General features: G+C 43.7%; 1 long non-coding RNA gene across 1 annotated transcript; it reads right to left on the bottom strand.

Moving 5' to 3' along the window:
* Positions 1-1,288: 1,288 nt before the first annotated feature.
* LOC115030393 lies at positions 1,289-2,815 on the bottom strand. Its single transcript, XR_003835990.1, has 3 exons — positions 2,723-2,815; positions 1,646-1,730; positions 1,289-1,418 (listed from the first exon to the last, which is right to left on the bottom strand). It is a non-coding gene; the product is annotated as an uncharacterized LOC115030393 (long non-coding RNA).
* Positions 2,816-6,186: the final 3,371 nt, after the last annotated feature.

A 6,186-nucleotide genomic window follows, 5' to 3' on the forward strand; every position in this document is an offset into this window, starting at 1 on the left:
TAGCTCCTGAGCCAGGGATGGGATTTCCTGCCCACCTTCCTTACACAGGTCTTGTGCATGTTGTCACTGTGCGTTAGTATGTGCACCTTCTCCGTTGTCTACAAAACCCATTGTTCTGATGTAGTCATAAACTGCTTCTGGCTCTTATACTCTTCCTACTCCTACTTCTGCAATGGTCCCTGAGCCCTGGGAGAAGAGGGTGTGATAAAGATATCCTATTGGGGGATGTACACTCCACAGTATCTTATTCTCTGTATCTTAAAAGTATAGGGTCGCCGGGCGTGGTGGCACACGCCTTTAATCCCAGCACTCGGGAGGCAGAGGCAGGTGGATTTCTGAGTTCAAGGCCAGCCTGGTCTATAGAGTGAGTTCCAGGACAGCCAGGGCTACATAGAAAAACCCTGTCTCGAAAAACCAGAAAAAAAAAAAAAAAACCCAAAAAAAAAAAAAAAAAAAAAAAAGAAAGTATAGGGTCTCTGCTTACTATCACTTACTGTAAAAAGAATCTTATCTGACAAGGATTGAGATGTGCTAATCTATGGGCACAATGATAAGTTGTTGGGAGTTGGTTTAATACTAGGTTCATTTAGTAAAATAACAATAGTAGATTGTCTTCTAGGAACTGTGGAGTGTTCAGCTATAGTTACTTGGCACAGAAACAAGGATGGAGTTTATCTTGTGAGGTGGACTTTAAATCAAATCAAAAGGTAGTTGGTTACTTTTATGACATTTGTGCCTCTATTGCACCAGTGGGGATGCTGTGCCAGTGTGGTCATTATGGTAGTTGACAGGTTTACATCTGGTTAAGAGTCCGTGAGCTCCATTAATAAAAAGGGTGAAAAGTACTGGGTGGGGGGACTTAATTTGCAGAGATATTATTTAAAAGAACCCATCTCTTCTCTAGAGAAAACGTTTAAGCCTACCTTTGTAATTTTAGCACAAAGCCTCTTGGCTCCAAGTGGAACAGGGCTTCTGAAAGTAATGCTAAGAATGATCTAAATCAGCAGTTCAGAAGCACATAACGTTGTGAAGGGTGTCAGAGCCAATTGGCAAATTTACTCCTATTTCTGTCTTCATAGTATGAATGCCAATATCTTGGACTTAAAACATGAACATTTGTTCCTCCAATAAAGCATCCACATGGGTTTAAGGCCTATACCATATGTAAGCATCACTATCCACATTGCATGGCTGGGGATCCCTTTACTCTATATCATTGTTTACAGAATATTCTTCAGGGACGCATGGGACTCTGCAACTCCCAACTCCAATAAATACTCACCAGGACCCAGTGCTTTGATTTCTGTTCTTTCACCAAGGACATACTAAGCTCCTAATTCATGCACCATGATAGGCATCCACTTTACAGCACTGAGGAAAGCAGATGGTATGGTCTGTTCCATCACTGAGCTCAAAATCTAAAGGTATGAGGAAGAAAATGGAAGTATATCAAGCAAATAAACACTCAAATTTCTGTATATTGTGCACGCTGTGAACAAATAATAGCACATTTAAGAAGGTGTGACTAATGTTTCAAATATTGGAGTACCGAAGTTGTTAGAGAAATGACATTCCATTTAGGGTTTAAATAATGGATACCAATTAGGAGAACAGGTAAGCAGGAGCAACAGTGACTATGCATAACCTGCTGCAGCAAGGAGGTTCAGTTCTCCCACAGGATTGTCCTTCAGCTCCAGCTTCCAGTCCTCTGCAGAGAATGCCTTCTGTAGCTACGGAAGAAGAGGTCAGAGTCCAGAGGGGAGACCACAGATTGGTGTAGACTATTACAAAACTCCAGACCTTGATATTTATTTATTTATTACTTACTTTAGTTTAGGGTTCTCTCTTTGTTTGGTTGTTGTTGTTTTGTATGTGTGTGCACATGCTTATCTGCATATTCTGTCTCTCTGTGTGTGGTGTGCATAGTGTATTTATGTGTGTACAAGTGTGCATGACTCTGCATGTGAATGAAGAGACCAGAGGAGGATGCTCTATAATTTCCCAACTTACTCTCTTGAGACTGAAGTCTTTCACTGAACCCGAACCTCATTATTATTATTTTAAACTAGAATTAATGACCCCTAAGTTCCTAGATCCACCTTTCTCCCACCCACAGTACTGGGACTAAAGGCATTTGTGGCTATGCCGATCTTTTATGTAGGTGCTGGGAGATTGAAGTCAGGTCCACAAGGACATGCCTGGCCAAGCATATATATATATATATATATATATATATATATATATATATATATATATATATATATACATGCTTGGGATTTGAACTCACATCTTCATGCTTGGGGAACAAGTGTTCTTACCCACTAAGCCATCTCCCCATCCCTTAATCTGGGGATTCTCTTTATCATACTTTACATAGTTTGATGTTCAACAATGGTCCTAAACCTTGGCTGTATACCGGAATCTCAAAAGAACTTTAAAAAAATTACATTGCTATCTTCACTCCATTTGTAGAAATTCCGACTTAACTGGCCTGTGGTATTTTCTATACATGATTTTTTTTAAACTTCCAGATCATTCTAACATGTAAACAACTTTGCAAGCCACCATTTAACAGAGAATAAATAAATAAATAAATGTAAGTGGATCAGCAAGATAGTTCATATAGGGTTAAAATAATCTGTGTGGGTTTTTTTTTTTGTGATTCTGTTAGAAAGCAAAGATCAGCTAGTAAAAATTGAACATAAGTTAATAGCATTCTCACCATTAAAGATGCCTCCCTTACTACTTCTTTCACACATAGAGGATATTTCTCAGAGCTCAGTCTGCTTTTATGAGGTCATCCTTTCCACCTGGGTCCTTGTAGAATCTGCTGAGCCAAAAGATGAAAATGCAGGTTAAGAAAATATCTTTTGCCTCTGAAATTTTAAAAATAATTTGGAAAGGCAGAGCTTGCATTCACAAAATAATGTCATGAGTGTATTTTAATTATTAGATATGAGAACTTAAGTTCAAAAGCTGGGAAGAAATCTTCACAGAGCCCGAGTTAATGGACAGAGACTAGAGGAAAGTGGACAGGATACAGGAGGAGGAGTTCAGGAAGGAAACAGGCATAGGGGTTAGAGGGATGCAGTACTGGTTAAGAGTGATTGCTGCTCCTGCACAAAACCATGGTTGGGTTCACAGACCCGAGTTGAGCTACCCATAACCATCTGCAACTTCAGCACCATGGGATCAGACATACTTCTGGACTACACATGGCATTAAAACGCATGTGTACACCAACTCAGACACATACACATCAGTAAATAATAAAACAAAAATTTTTCAAAAGATATATACACAGGAATGATAAACTAGGAAGGAGGGGGGTTTGGTCTATTTACTCTTTTGGGATATGGTGGAAGCTTCCAGAAGCAAGCTTGATATAGACCTTCAGGTAATTGGGGGTTATAGCAGGGACTGTGGAATCCCAACCTCTTCCTCCTTTTTCACTTCCCAACTCTAAAATGAGCACTTCCATTATGCTGTGTTGCCATAATGTTGCTCCTCACCACAGACCCAAAGGTAGTGGGGCCATTGATCATAGATGAAACCCTCAAAACTCTTGAGCCTGAGCAAACCACTCTTCTTCCTAAGTTGTTTTGATTCCTAAGGCATTTGTTACAGTAACAGAAACCTGACTAACCATGGAAACCTACTTATCTACCAGGGTGAGATCTGAAAGTAGCAGCAATCTTTCTTCTAGAAGCTACTCATTAGCTAGTACTCATTATTATATCTTGTTTTTAGAGAACATTCTTCGGAGAGACCTCCCTTCATACTGAAGATGACTCATTCTGTTTTTCTATGTCTTTCTGTCCCCCAGAGTAGCTAATCATTGATATCCAAAAGCTTTCCTGCCAATAACCAGGTTTTATAATTTTTAGGTTCTCCTGGCTTATGGAGGTAGTCTCTACCTCTCAGGCACAAGTTGTCACAGCCATTCTGCATTATGTGTCTACTAAGTAAGGTACCATGGGAAACGTGGTGCGTGAGTTACCTGGTGTCACAGTCTTAGCATTCAGTTAGGAAACTATGGCCTCCAAAGTTCATTGAAGGTAAGTGATTTTTTTTCCTAAGTTTCAACTGCGAGTTCTAGAACTTACACTTTTACCCAAGTCTACCTTGTTCCAAAGTCCAATATAAGTACTGCCTTTTACAAATGACTTTTCAGAGAAGACATTAAAACTTTTAATGTTACTCAGCTATACCTAAGACTTTAGGATCAGTAACATCAGAACCAACTGGGACCTTTTTCTTTAACTAAAGAGTATTGGAGCTATAGAAGTGTATGCATAATGTACTTTTAAAACTTTTTATTGATTCCTTGTGAGTTTTGCATAATACATCCCAGTCCAGTTCATCTCCCTGTCCCCTCATATCTTCCCTTCACCCTTGCAATCTTCCCCCAATAAAACACAAACAAAAACAAAGCATAAAAACATTTCCTGATGTAGTGTGTCACAGTGTGCCCCACAGTACATCCCTCTGTCCACACATCTTCACTTACAAGCGTTCATCACAATAAATCATCAGTCCGGCCTGAGCTCTCTGGCTTCTGTGACACTATCACATTATATCTTCACCTGGACTCTTCGGGTCATTCTGTTGCTGCCTGTGTCATGGAGATCCTGCAGCCCTGGACCAGCAAGACTGGCTGGCTCCTTCACACATCCCAGTCATTCACAGATGATATAGAGGTGAGGGTGGGTTAACTCTGAACCCTGGATCTGGTTCTGAGTGGCAGCGGAGCTGGTCAGCCTGCCAGCTCCCCCTTATTTGTGCTACCAGGATGAGCTCTCCAGTATGGCTCTTGCTAGGCCACCCAGTGCCACTGTATGTAGAAAGCAAGGTCAACTCTCCAGCTCTCATGGCCTTGGAGCTGGCTCACCTGCACCCATGCCTTCAGAGCTAGCTCTACTGTGCTGCTCAGTCAAGGTGCAGGAGTCGCTCTACCAAGCCTGTGAGGGGCTGGGCCACCTCCACCACTCTCACATCCTTCAGGCTGGCTCACCCATGCCTTTGCCATCAACAGGCAAGGTGCAGGGCCCTCTCTCCCAAGTGCTACTGCCAGTAAGGGGGCAGGTCTAGTTCTCCTGGATATTGTAGGTGGCAAGGGAGAGGACATCGCCCCTGTCCCCATCCCACCACATGCCAGACAGCTGGCTAGGCCAGCTCTCCTGCTCTCACACCCTTGAGGCAGCTTACCTAGGCCTCCTCCATCAGGGCCAGCAATGCTTTGATGCTCAAATGAGGCACAAGGTCCTGCTCTCCTCAGCACTGCAGTGGGTGAGGACAGCTCATCTGCTCTCATGACCTCAGGGCCAGTTCTCTCAATTTGCCAGCCACAGGTGGTGAGAGATGAGGAGAAAGAAGGGCATCACCTCTGCACCTGTGCCACCCCATGGCAGACAAATGGCAGGGTCAGCGCTCCTACACTCACATCCTCAGGGCCTGCTCACTCATAATCCAGTCACAGGCCGAGCTCCACTATGCTGCCTGAGCAAGGCACAGGGCCTGCTCTCTCAAGCTCTGCCAGCAGTGAGAGAGAGGGCCAGTTCTTCAGAGTGCTGCATCCAATGGCTAGCCATGCACAGCCTCTGGATATCCACGTGGACCCTGGCTGCTGCCCCAACCAGGGAGTCCCCATGGTCTCTAGTGGTAATGTGAGCTACAGACATAGGTTGACATTGACCCCTGCACAGCCACATACCCAGACATGGCCCTCAGTGGCAGCTCAGGCTGGGACTTCACCAAGGCCCCTAGCAGCAGGGCCGGACATTCACAACAGACTACTCCTCTCTCCCTTGAATTCCATCTCTCTTCATAAAGCTCAAGCTGCTCTTCTTCTCTTTCTCTCCCATCTGACCACCACGTGCTCATACATTGTGATGGCTCCCACTACAGGCTGGACATGTGGCTGGAGGACCCCCGGGTGACAGCCTCCATCTGTGCTGCATGGTGTGGCAGCAAATAGGTATCTATGGCCTGCCTGTGCTCTGTGCTGGAGGGTCAGGGCTGGGGGTAGCATGACTGCCTGGATTTGATTTGATTTGATTTGATTTGATTTGATTTGATTTGATTTGATTCTTATGAGTCCCAGGTGTAAGACAGCTTTGGCCACCAAGCCAGACATCAAACTAGGATGAACAAAGGACTGCCATCTGCTCTGGCCCTGACTGATAG

This window comes from Mus caroli, chromosome 2 (assembly GCF_900094665.2).
Source record: "Mus caroli chromosome 2, CAROLI_EIJ_v1.1, whole genome shotgun sequence".
NCBI classification, from domain to species: Eukaryota; Metazoa; Chordata; class Mammalia; order Rodentia; family Muridae; genus Mus; species Mus caroli.